We start from the raw sequence: 14,622 nt of genomic DNA, 5'->3' as shown, positions 1-14,622 counted from the left end.
AAAAAAAAAAAAAAAAACAATCTATATTGTGTGTACGGGATGTATAATAAATTTATTCACTTTAAGTTAAATTGGGCTATCTTAAGTCAAGACAGGTTTATGTAAAGCAAAGGATAACCTTGAATGAGACACCTTAGGGCCCGTTTGGTATTACTATTAATTTTCAGTTTTTGGTTTTTATGATTTTAGAATCATATGATATAAGTAGTATTATAAACTTAAACTTGGTCATAATAATGATAGTAATCATGCTAATTTTGAAAATTGACAACTAAAAACTGAAAACTATTTTTTTTAGTTTTCATATTAAAATATTGAAAACAAAAAACGATAAAGAACGGGCCCTTAGTAAAAGTGTACCATTTACAATAAATAGTTACCCCGATTTGACATATAACTTTGTATTAAAAAAATAATAATTTTTATATAAATTACTCTCGTTGTACAATAAATTTATATATACTCATTTTATACAAAAATTTGTGTAGAAAGAAAGTATAAACTCTCATCTAATAATATTAAAGTTTATGTCCCATGTCATACAATCAAGGTAGAGGTGATTAAATAGCGGACCGGGCCAAACTTCAGGCCATTTTTTGTGCCCGAAGCCTTTCGGGTTAAAATCGGATCGTGCCGAAATTTAGACTGAAATATCATTTTAGACTTGCCTAAATCAAGAAAAAACTCGGGACAGGTCGAGCCCGAAAACGCGCCAAAAAAATCTACCACACCCGGGCATTTTTCGGGGCGGGTTATCTTTGATCACCTCTAAATCAAGGTTTTTCTCCAATATAAATTACACACTTATGATTATGAAAAGGTATAGATGTAAAACCACTCTCTTTGGATAGAAGTTGTACAAAATGAAATGATATAAACATGTATGAAGAGTTGGGTATTGGGTTTTGAATTTTTGATCGGATTTTATTGTCATATAATCCAACTTTTAACCTTAATGTCTTGACTTTTTAGCATCATTTTAACTCTTTAATTTATTTACTGTATTATTAACTGTTTAATTACCTATTTTATGTACCAGTAGTTCCCCTAAAAAAAATGTACCAGTAGGAATTTTAGACCCAGTTCAGTATAGTCTGTATTTTAAAAGTAAGCCTTAAGACTAGAAAATTAGATTATGAAATAGTAGTTAATAATACAATAAATAAATATGAGCTTATCTAATCTAAACATGAGCTAACTAAAAGGTAATAATCTCATACAATCTAGCAGGAATTTCTATACAATAATAGGCTACTTTCTTTTACTTTTGGAAGTTTGGCTTAATTCCCAAATTACCTCCCACATTTGGGGAATTCCTCAGATACCCCTGAGGTTTGTGTTTGTGCTCAAAATACCCTTACTATGGATGGAAACCTAACGCCGTTAGGTTTTCCTCTCCTTCTCCCCAATTTTCTTTTTCTTTCTCCATCCATCTTCCTCCATTGATGAACATGGAAGCTTTCTCTCTCCTCCCACCCCACTCTAAAGCCCTAACCACCAAACCCCCACCACCTCCCCCTCCCCCCCACCCACCCACTGCGTCGCGCTCAGTCGCAGCCCCTGCCTCGGCCGCCGCTCGCCGGAGCTTCGCCGGCCACCAGCATCCTCGTACTCTCTCTCCTTCGTCGCACTCTCTCTCTCGCTCCTCTCCTTCGTCGATTTGGACGGGTTGGGGTGGGGGATGCAGGGGAAGACCACGAGTGAGGTGAGAGAGAGTTGCGAGCTCCGGCAAACGGCAAGCGAGCAGCCGCGGTGGTCTCCGACGGTGTGGCACGCGCGGGTCGCCGGTGGTGTTGTACGTTACAGCAGCTCGACGAAGGAGAGGAGCGAGAGAGAGAGACTGCGACGAAAGAGAGAGTACGAGGATGCTGGTGGCCGGCGAAGATCCGGCGAGCGGCGGCCGAGGCAGGGGCTGCGAGAAAATTGGGGAAAGTTTGGAGGATGGTGGGGGATGGTGGGAGGAAAGAGAAAGCTTGGAGATTCATCCATGGAGGAGGGTGGGAGGAAGGAGAGAAACTGAAGAAAGAGAGAAAAAAAGTTAACGGCGTTAGGGTTCCGTCAAGAGTAAGGGTATTTTAGACCCAAACACAAACCTCGAGGGTATCTGAGGAATTCCCCAAATGTGAGGGGTAATTTGGGAATTACATCAAACCTCAGGGGTACTTGAGGAAATTTCCCTTTACTTTTTGTTCAAAAGGGTTCAACCTATTTCTAGTGTGAAAAGATTTTTTTAATTTTTAAAGTTTTATGACGCCTTTGATATATTATCTAATCCAAACATGAGTTAACAAAAAGATACTCCATATTATCTTATTTGTTGTTCTTACTTTTACTTTTTTTTTCTCTCTCAAAAAGATTTTAATTTTAAAATAACAAGTAGGAACGAATTGAGTAATAGATTAATATAGTTTCTCTAAATCCTTTAAGCTCCATCCTCCTTGGGTATCTTTATAGTATATCTGGGTGTACCATGCTCATGGTACACCCAAGGCTATTTTCGCCAAATGAGCAAAATGGACAAATTAGCAAATGAGCAAAATTAGCAAATGGTCAAATGAGTAAAATGAACAATTGAGCAAGTATTTTTACTCATTTAAGAAAATGAGCAAACACTTTTCCCCAAATGAGCAATCTTTGTCATTTGCTCATCATCATCTTCCTCACTTTCAGAACTGAAAATTCCTTTCTTTTTTTGCGAATTTTAAATCTTCATTGTTGGAAGATTTAGACGGAGGAGAGAGACGAATTGAAACAACAACAACCGAACAACAACAACATAACAATTGAACAAATGAGCAACGATTAAAACAACAACAACAGAACAAATGTGCAACAATGGCGTCGGAAAACCCTAATTTGATTAAAACCCATCGTTTTCGCTGGAAGAAGATGACGCCTTATCGACGGAAATGAGCAGGAACAAAAGCAGCAGCAACATTGTCGGAAAAAATGGCAGAGAAGCACGCGGAAGAAGAGAGAAAGTACTTGGAATTACGAATGTTCCCCTGAAGTTCTAATTTATCACGAAAATACCCTGGATATACCATGCTCATGGTACACCCGGGTGTACCATGAGTGGACTCATCCTCCTTCCTCCTTCCTTCCTACTAAATCCGTCAATATTATATATTTATCTTTATTATAACTACTATTTTACCTTCAATTTACAAACTCCAACCCAAACATGAATAAAGTAAATTTTATTTTCCTAAAGAAAAAGGGAAACAACAAAACAGAAATGACGGAAACAACAAACTTAAGATAGCATAACAAGTAGAATTAAAATGAGAAGGATATGAGTGAAGCAATTACACAGTGGAAAAGGTCATTGCTCATTAGGATATGATTCATATGAATACAAACATTTATGAGCCTAAAAAGTGGGCCTCAAATTAATAAAAAAATTGAACCTAAAAAGGTGCCGGCTCCTGCGCTGACAAAACACAAATAATTGGTCAGATTATAATTTCATTTTTGCAAATAAGAATTCTTGCTCTTGTGAGTGACAACACCCCTTTCTTCTCGGGGAGCCAATGGAAGAAAAACAGAAAATTCTTATTCATACCTCAATAAAAGAAAAAAACACACTGGGATGGGATGTATTTTCTAGTTCACTCTATCACAGGCTGGGTAGAATATTCTCTTAATAGCACGTCAAAAAGAATCTTTGTTTTTAATGTTTTTACACTATGGCTGCTGCTTTATGGATAATGCTACATCCACCTATTTGGTTATTTACCATTTAAACATGATTAAATTTTTTTTTGTCCATATGAGCCACGAAGGCAATACAAAAAAGGAGATGGGGGTTTTGAACATATGACATATTGTTCACAGCACCTCAATCTTAACCACTAGACCAAGACATCCTTGGTTATTTAAACATGATTAATGATAAGATTATATTGCTGAGATGATTTTCGATAATTAAAAAAATGTCTAAGACTTGTTTGTGTGATCAAAACCTGAAAAATTATTAAAAGAGACGGTCTAATTTTAATATAAAAGTAAACTTAGTAACTAAATAGATTAAACTAATCACCGAAAGAAATTAACCTAATCACTATTGGGCTAATTCTCTTTTTAATATTGGGCTTACCATTGCCTAATTTTAATTTAAAAGTAGACAATTTCTTATAAGACAAACTCTCAAAACCTATATGTTAGGTAGTGGTGAGTTTGGGGTCAAAGTCAATAAAACACCTAATTCGTCCAATATGTATGAGGTGAATCGATAGATTTATGAGTCGCACCTTATACACAGGGACTCTAAAAATAACTTGAAGTCGCGGGATCAAACTATATACTACCTCTGTTTTTATTTAGTTGCAACATTTTGACTTTTACGCTTGCCAATGTACAATTTCAAATCGTTTTATCTCTAATTGTATGTAAGTAAAAATTATAAAAATTTGATATTATGAAAGCTTACATCGAAACGAATCAAACAAGACCCCACATGACTATATTTTGTTTAACATATAAATCAATAAATGTGGTCAAATAAGAGAACATGAATAGTGCAATTTGTCAAACGTTGCAACTAAAAGAGAACGGAGGTAGTATGTACTGCGCAATTTCTAATTTTTTGTGTCTACGTGGATTACATGGAGTAAAACGTCTTTACTAGAGCGTCACGTAACAGTGTGACACTATTCCTTATTTAGGAACGCCTTTTGATATATTCCTATAGATATATTGATATTGCTATATTAAATAATTGATATTGCTATATTAAATAATTGATATATATGCAAGAAAATAAGTTCTAAGCATAATATTACTCATATATCAGTGCATTTGATATTAATTAATAACTCTTTACTTCTACTGCTTTTAGATCCATCATACTATAGGATAAGATAACCGTTGCATTTACATTATTAGACACACATTAGTACATTACAAAAGATAATTTCTAATTAGAAATTTTACGATTCCAAAATAATTGCTTTATTATGGGAAGCATACAACTGAAGCAAAAACAATATTTGATGCCACCTTCTCAAAATTCTCCTTTTTTTTTTTTTTTTTTTGAGGGTAAATAGTCATCAGAATTTTATTACGCAACATCCAACTCCGCCAAAGCTAACACGCCTGGCGGGAAATTTTCAACAAAAATTTGTTCCCTTCCCGTAATCGGAGGTAATCTAGCAATCAAATGTGCCACTGAGTTCCCACCCCTCTTTACATGAACACATTCAAAGGAATCAAAAGCATCGCCTAACAAGCAAATGTCTTCAACAACGAGGTCAAGAGGAGCACGACCCCAACGTCGAGCTGTTATTGCTTTCGAGAGACTGATGGCATCGGTTTCTAGCTCAACCACCGAGAACCCATGACTGCGGGCCACCTCCAAACCGAACCGAGCAGCAGCTGCCTCAGCAAGAGCTGCAGGCCATGACACATCCATCCTTCGCACAGCTACCAGCACCACCGTACCTCCACAATCCCGAACAACCACACCTAAACCCACACCCACTCCCTCCATTACTGCTGCGTCTGTATTTATGCGCCAGCAACCCTCCCTCGGAGCAGACCAAGCCGTCCTCGAGTTCGCGAGTGCTACGGGAGAGCCACTAACCTGGGTCGTATTCGAGTATCGTTGATAATCTTGCACCAATCTTACAAAACCTGCTACTCCCACATCTCGATTTGCCCACGGCTCTCCATGAGCCACAGAATTTCGGTAGGACCATGCCGCCCAGGCCACGGCCATGAAGGTTAACAAATCTGGAGCCTCCATTTTTTCCTTGAGCCACACAAATAAATCCATAAAAGATGTATCCGGAGCATCCGCAACAAACCCCGCAAAAGAAGAGAGATCCCAGATAGGGGAGACTAGTGAGCACCGAAATATGGCATGAATAATCGTATCCCGAGCATGCCCGCATCGGGCACAAACTGCATCCCCCACAACATGACGAGCATAGAGCTGCCCCTTCGTGGCTAGCGTGCCAGTACATGCCCGCCAAAGAAAATGGCTGAGCTTAGGGGGGCCTCCTATACTCCATACTCCTTTCCAAACCGCACTCGTCGCATCACCAAAGCGACCCACCCAGTTCCTTAAGTGGCCTAAACGGCCCAGCCAATACCCCGACTTTGTAGAGTATATACCATCCGAGCTCGGCCACCAATACATGACATCTTCAGGGACTCGCGAACTCAATGGAATTTGCCTAGCAAGTCTTGCATCCGCTTCAGAGAGATGCATATGCAGCGCATCATCGCACCATTCTCCCGTTCCCGATAGCAGGTCCGCGACCTTCAGCTCAGCTGGGCTCTCCAAATTGGGAGTCGGGACCACCACCGAGGACTCCCCTGGCAACCATGACTCATCCCACACTCCAATCTTAGTGCCATCCCCCACCCGCCACTTCAATCCCTCCAATAACAGAGACTTCGCCCCCCAAATGCTTCTCCATGTAAAACTAGGATCAAAACCCCGGAGAGCCTGCAAAAAAGAGCCATGTTTATAGTAGCGAGCACTCATAACCTGATGGACCAGAGAGCTCGTATCACACATTAACCTCCACCCTTGTTTTGCAAGAAGAGCCTGGTTGAAAATTTTTAGATCTCGAAAACCCATACCACCATAAGATTTCGGCAAACATAATTTTTCCCAGCTCAGCCAATGCATTTTCCGTTCCGTTCCTTGTGCCCCCCACCAAAAACGGGCACACATCGCATTAATCTCATCAAGGATCCCATCAGGTATAGAAAACAAACTCATCATATAGGTAGGAATGGATTGAATAACAGCTTTGATCAATACCTCTTTTCCAGCACGGGATAATAATTTTTCTTTCCACCCTTGCAATTTTTTCCAGACTCGTTCTTTAAGAACCCCAAAGACCATCTTTTTCGACCGCCCAATAACCGTCGGGAGGCCTAGATATTTGTCATGTCTCTCCACCTCCCTCACTCCAAACAAATCCTTAATCGCCTTCTTCCTGTCAGAATCCACCCGTTTGCTAAAGGACACTTCAGATTTATTGAAATTAATTTTCTGACCAGATGCTCGTTCATACGTACTGATAATGTCAGCCACCTTTGAGCATTCCTGAAGTGAAGCTCTAGTAAAGAGGATACTGTCATCTGCAAAAAACAAATGTGAGATTCGGGGCGCAGATTGACACACCCTTGCACCATGTATATAACCCTCCCTATCTGCCTTCGCTAACAAACCCGAAAAAGCCTCTGCACACAGGAGAAATAAATATGGGGACAACGGATCTCCCTGCCGAAGCCCCCGCGAAGGCACAATATTTCCTTCAATTTTCCCGTTCAGCTTAAAAGAATAGCTCACACTGGATAAACACATCATCACCCGTTGCACCCACCCATCACAAAAGCCCATCTTTAACATAACCCGCTCCAAAAAAGTCCACTCAACCCGATCATACGCTTTACTCATATCCAACTTGAAAGCCATGTTCCCCGTTCTACCATCACCTCTTCGCTTCATTTTATGAAAGATCTCAAAAGCAATCATTGCATTGTCCGTTATGAGTCGCCCCGGTACAAAAGCACTTTGGTGAACAGAAATAAGATCAGGTAAATAGTTTTTTAGTCTGTTTGCCATCATTTTAGAGGTGATTTTATATAACAAAGTACACAGGCTAATTGGTCGGAACTCCCCCATTTGCTTAGGGTTCTGGCATTTAGGAATTAAAACAATACAGGTTTTATTCAGCACACTTATATCTGCATTCCCCTTCCACCAATCTTTCACAAAATTAACCACATCTTCACCTACAATATGCCAGAAACGTTGGTAAAAAAGTGCATGCATACCGTCAATACCAGGAGCTTTGTTCGGATGCATTTGAAACAGAGCGTCTCGAACTTCCTCCCTCGTCGGTTCAGCCGACAACATCAGATTTGCCTCCTCTGTAATCTTTGCCGAAATGCCCTCTAGTGCTGCTTCCATATCCGAAGGTCCTGATGATGAAAAAATAGCGGAAAAATAATCATGAATGATTTTACCGATATCCTCCTCACAAGTCTTCCACTCCCCCGTATCATCCTGCAATTTTAAAATAGCATTTCGACGCTTCCTTTGGCTGGCTTTGTGATGAAAATATGTCGTATTTTTATCGCCATCCTTGAGTTCGTTAACTCGAGCCCGGGCATGCCAGTAAGTCTCGTGGAGACGGTTAAGCTCATCCAGCTCACTAACAATTTCGCTGCACCTTTTAAGCATGCGCCCATCTGGGGCTCGGCTCTGCCAGCTCTCTAACTCCTCCTCTTTTGCTTTTATGCGCTTCTTAACAACCCCAAAAGTAGCAGCACCCCACGACTTCAACTCTCCAGCACAAAATTCCACCTTCGACGCAACTTCAGCCCTCCCCATACACGTCCACGCTCGCCGCACCACCTCTTGACATTCAGGACTCGAGAGCCATAGCGCCTCAAAGTGAAAAGCCTTCCGCTTCCCACGCTCCGAGCCCGCCCTCTCCGTAGCCAGCAGGATCGGACAATGGTCCGACTTGTAGATAGGAAAGTTTCGAACTCCATAGTGCGGGAATAAAGATTCCCAGTCATCACAAGCCATAAATCTATCCAAGCGCTCACGAATCATCGAAGTTGGGTCATTTCCACGTCTCCAGGTGAAAGTACCACCTCTAAAACCCAAATCCCGGATACCACATAATTCAACAGCCTCTCGAAAATCACTCATCCTACTCTCCCTTCGAACAGCACCTCTGTCCTTCTCCGACACATGGATAATTTCATTGAAGTCTCCGAAAAAGATAATAGGTACTGTAACAGAAGCACGTATCTCCTTCATCAATGACCAAGTACGATGTTTATTCGAAGCATCCGGCCAACCGTATATACCTACACCTGCCCATACCGGGACATTCAACTCATCTCGCACTTCTACTAACACGTGATGAGCAGAATAAGAAATAACATGAACGTTCAAATCGTTCCACCAGAAACCCATCCCTCCCGACAAACCAATACTACTCAAACAGATACCCTCCCTAAAACCACACTTCTCTTTAACTAGTTGCAATTTTCTTGAATCAATCATAGTTTCCATCAAGAAAACTATGTTAGGCCGCTCTCTCCAAACCCAGGTTTGGAGAGTTTGAACTGTCTTAGGGTTGCCTAGGCCCTGACAGTTCCAACTGAATATTTTCATTGTTGTTCGCGGGGTTGATCAACATCAACCTCCGCTACTGTCAAGAGCGTAACAGCCCTATCAACATCATCATCTACCTTCATTCTCTTCTCAGTAACACAAGCCCCATCCATATCCACGTCCTCCCCGTCCATCCCATTCCCCACATCACTGCCTCCCTTCCGTTTGCCTCGAGTAGTACCACTATCGGTATAGCACTGCTTCAGTTTATTTCCTGACACCAATTTACGACTGATTTTTTTCCGGTGTTTGACCCCAGCCGAGTCACAGCCCACCACAAAAGTTGGTATCCTAGGCATCTCAGGCTCTTGTACACTCAACATAGCAAGGGGAGTCTCCTTAACATGTAGAAGACCATCCTCAGCCGTAGTGCCATCTCCCAGCTCCCTCGCGGACTCTAGTGCCTCCCTCCCAGTCTCCCTCACATACTTTTGTGCTTCCTCGCCCTCATATGCCCCCAACTCAACACCAGCCTCCTCCAGAGCCTTCGCGGTATTCGTATCCTCCCCCGCTACTCGACCATTGGCTCCACACGCCCCCTGTACGACCTGCTTCACATTTTGAGGCCCAGTCTCAAACCGGGATCCCTCCTCCACCCTCACTGCAGGCTCCATATCCTTGGGGTTGTTCCCCACATGTTGTACCACATCCTTTACACCCTTGGCTTCCGTCCAACTAGGGCCTGGGCTTCGAAACTCAAGCGCCCGAGCACACGACAGGAAATGTTTTGCTTCAGCTTGCTTCTTCATGTACCCCCGCCGTGGGGATGCCTTAAGCCAAGCCCCCCACTGCTTCTCTACCTCCCGTTCATCCTCCCCCACACGCACACAATCTCTTTCAATATGACCGATTGTACCACATGCATAACAGAAAATTGGCAATCGCTCATATTTGATTTCAATCAACACCCCTACTCCAGCACTACTACGTATTCGTTGAACACGTTTTAATGGTTTCGAGACGTCGATCAATACCTTAATCCGCACCGAATTGTCCCACAAAATCCCATCCGTCTCCACCTCCAAAACCTCCCCCAAACTCCCACCGATCCTCCGTACATGGTTCACCGACCTACAGTCCAAGGGCAAATTATACAGCCGAATCCAAAACGGGCAATGATTAAGGGCAATTTCAGAGGGCTGGACGCCCCCCATAATTTCATTCAACATGACCAGATGTTGGTCAAAAGTCCAAGGTCTCCCAGCCATGACTTTCGCTCGATCCCTAGCAGTTGCGAACTGGACCACGAATAATCCATTTTCGATTCTACGAAATAGGGCACCTTTCGAAATCGTCCAGATCTGGTTCATAGTTCGTTTAAAAGCATCAAAATTAAAGGGTCTCTCCGTCATAACTTTCCCCACAATTGATAAATCAATGCTAGGGTTCACGTTTTCCTCGGGAACGTCATCAAACACAACAATATTATCCTCATCTTCAGTAATTTTAAGGCTCGAACATCGCAAAACAATGTCCTCGGCCATCAATACAGTGAAAAACAAGAAAAAACTAAAACAAGACTAAAACAAGAAACTCCAGTCTCGTCCCAAACGAGACAATCGCCTCGCTACACAGGACTCTCCACTCAAACCCTAGCAGAGGCTAGAGAGAGACTTTATTTATTCCTATTTTCACAAAAAAAAAAAAAAAAAAAAAAAAAAAAAAATTCTCCTTTATTCGCTATTTATTTTCAAATTTTGTGTTTTCTCATGATTTTAGCACCTCTATTCCTATCAACATAAAGAAAAAGGTAAATTCTGCATAATTGACTACTTAATCAATAATTTTCTACAACAAGAAAAAGGCTAAAAAAAAAACCTCAGAGTTTTAATGCGTCAAAATCTCTCTCATTTGAAGAAGAAAGTTCGACTTTATTTTCGATTTTCTTGACAAACATTAAAAAAATTCAGGATTGGCAAAATAATAATTTCATTCACAAATATGCCTGAACGTGGGTGATAGTAGATAAGGCAACAAAACATGCTAGATAGGGGTGATGAAATTTTTTTTGGCTAATATTTTTTTGTTACCGATAGAGTATTAAACTATTCTTGGGATTCCAACCATCATCTTAAACTTTTGGTTGAGTTGGTCTTTTGACATTGTATTAGAGCCATGGGCAAAAATCACATTGCGTTAACATCTGCAAAGAAAATCGCAATGCTTTGTTTTAATTAAACAATAGGATTCCCCTTGTCCGTTCCAGTTCTAAGTTGGTTATTCGACCCCCGAGGAAGGCCCCCAAAGGAGTCGTTCCCAGTTCGTCCCCCGGCCGGGACGCAACGTCCCCGAATCTTAATCTTGATTTATGAGATACTAATTATTGTTTATTAGTTTAATTGCGTCCGAAACTTTTTTGTAACCATCATGGTTAAGATTATTTTCTAAAATATAGTTACTTTTATTTCAAAAGCAATATTTGTTGTGGCAATACTTAGCTTATTATAATATACTCCCACTGCTTTTTTTTATTTGCTACATTTTGGTTTGCACAAGTATTTAGGAGATGTCATTTTCATTCTTTTTTTGTGTACTTTTTTACCCCTCTAGCATTAAATAGGGTGGGAAAAAGAGATAAAGTAGTACTTTTTGGTGGAAAAAGAGGGGAAACAAATATAATACTGTTACTTTTTGGTGGGCCAAGTCTTCTAATAAGGAAATGTAGCAAATAAAAAAAAGCAACTATTTTTGGAATTTGTAGCAAATAAAAAAAAGCGGATGGAGTAGTATATAGTTTTAATATTTCCCTAAAAATGGAAAATCACCATGACCACACATTTCATCTTCTTCCTCAAGCTCCGTGTCCTTACTGTCCAAGGTTTCTAGAAGACCTTACTCCCCAAGTATTCTTCACCATTAAGTCTTCATTAGTTTAATGGAGTCTTTCTTCGTAGAATCACTATAGATAGTGGGTTAATTTCACCATTTCTCACCCACTTGAAAATTACAAATAATAACCAAAACCTCCATTTACATCACTAAATAAAAATCTGAATTTCCATTGATGTTTCTTATTCTTTTTGAGTACCCATGAATGGCTCTATATACCCACTCTCTTTCTCCTTTAATTTTAGGTTGTCGTACTGTGTTCCCCCCCCCCCCAATATCTTCTTATTACAATCAGAATTTGCATATACTTCCTTCATAAAAGTTGTAGATATCGAAAAGTTATTGAATTTAGACACAAAAATTACTCAATTTGAAGTTGAGAGCAAAGAGTTAGACCCTCTGGAAGTTTTCTGTTGTTGCTGCCTATTGTTATACGTTCCTCTTACTTCTTTGTTCTAATCATAATTCAAGAAATCCAAAAATATATTTGTTTGGCTAAGAAAGCTATTGATTTTATGGAGGATGGTTCTTGGAGTTTAAGAGACGATGATACTTAAAGAGTAAAGGAAAGGAATTAGCGTATAAGGTAACCTTTATGTCTAGCATTACATGTGATTACATGCTCGTATATATCATGTTTAGCATTTTATGTCCAACGAATATGTGTATGACCGTGTGTATATGTATGTATGACCACATGATACTAATCATATAACGATATGCTATAAAGTGTGATGTATATGATATAATGAATGTTATATGTTAATTATGAAAGTGATGTGTATCCTATGTATATTATTTATGATTTATGGGTGTTGTTCAGGAATATTGATATATGCAAGTTTTATAAAATGTGAATCGTTTTGCTTTCTTGGAGTTCTGAACTGAACTGGTAAATGGGCAAGTTATAGGTGAAGGAATTCTGTTTACAATGTAAAGCACCAAGAGTGGTCAAATGTTAATGTTCATGTTCTGTCCAAAACCTGTACTTACTAATGAACTAAGATCACGTAAATGATCCTTGCCGGTAGACTATTCAATGTTATGTTTTCTGACAGTATTTCCAAACAATAATTACCAAAATGATGTAGTATGTGCCTGTGTGTGAAGATGTTTACGAACTAAAATCGTTTTTACGGGCTAGAGTAACGTTAATGAGTTTTCCCCTCATTTTAGGTTACTATTCTGTGTTTTATTTTATTTTTTCTATTTTATGTAATTATTCAGGTATTTATGAAGATAGCTCAAGTTCAATTAGGACATGGATGCTCCGGATGGCTTTTGCTGAAGTGACTCTGTACAATTTGGGATTTTTATCATACTACATATTATGAGTAATCATTATTACTCTAGTTGAGAGTTTGTATATTTTTAGAGACCATTTTAAGGCTATTATTTTATGTATGGGACCATAACGCACATCTTAAATTTCATTTTCGCTGCCAATTATGAGTAGTTAAGGTTATCAATCTCCGAGGCGTACATATCCATTTTACCGACTTCCCTTGTGTACATTGTTCCATCGACTAGAGGTTGTTCACCTTGGAGACTTGATGCGGTTATGAGTACGACTGGGCATGATCGGCACTCATCCACCCCCTTCTTTCTAAATGGAATTTTTAGCGTCAAGTATGAGGTAGACATGTGCTGCATCCACACTTGAAGCCCAATGGGCTCTCGCGTGAGGGGGCGTGATAGAGCATCAAACTATTCCTAGGACTCCAACCATCAACATAAGCTTTTGGTTGAGTTGGTCTTTTGACAAATACATATATGTTTAATATTTATTTAATAAAAGTTTCACCCAAACTAATATATATATTGATCCCCATTAAAAAGGAGGGTTGAAATTAGAATTCGAAGTCATTTTGAATTTTCATCTGAATTCAAATGAACAATTAAATGAAGGTCTGCGGTTTTTTTACCGTAACCCTTCACTACCAGGGCTGCAGTTTTGACCATAACCGCATCCCTTTTGACCCAATTTTTTTGCATTTTTTACTCCTAGATATATCAAGAAATTTACAACATAAACCAGGAAAAAGGAGAGAGCATCAAAAATTCTACAAATTACAATCGAAATTACTTATAGTCGAAAAACGCAAATTAATTCCTAGATTAACAACATAAATCGGGGAAAATCGAAAAACGAATCAACAATATAAAACAGAAAAAAAAACTAAACAAAATTATAAATTGACATCAACAAGAACATCAAATTAATTCCACAAAATAAAATAAAAAACCTAAAATACAAAAAAAGACAGTCACAAACGCTTAACTAAACCTCGATATCACAAGTAACAAAAAAATTACAAAAAAATTAAAAATGATTAAAACTAGATCTCAACCAAACCCTAGATCTGGATGCAGCGACGGCGAAGGCAACAAACTTTAGATTCCGACAACGAGTTGAGAGGGTGAGTGGTGTGATGGTGTTCGTTGATGTTGGTGCGCGCGACGAGAGTGAAACGAGACGGCGAGTCGTGATAGTGTTCGTTGGTGTTGGTGTGCGCGAGGAGAAACAATGGAGGAGATGGATTTGGTAGTTTGTGTTCGTTGATGGAGTGAAGAGGACATACGGGGGAGGAGAGGGATATGGTGGTATGAGACGAGGTTGGAGAGGATGGTGGTGTGGT

This window comes from Beta vulgaris, chromosome 5 (assembly GCF_026745355.1).
Source record: "Beta vulgaris subsp. vulgaris cultivar EL10 chromosome 5, EL10.2, whole genome shotgun sequence".
Classification (NCBI taxonomy): domain Eukaryota; kingdom Viridiplantae; phylum Streptophyta; class Magnoliopsida; order Caryophyllales; family Amaranthaceae; genus Beta; species Beta vulgaris.
This window is presented reverse-complemented; position numbering follows the sequence as displayed.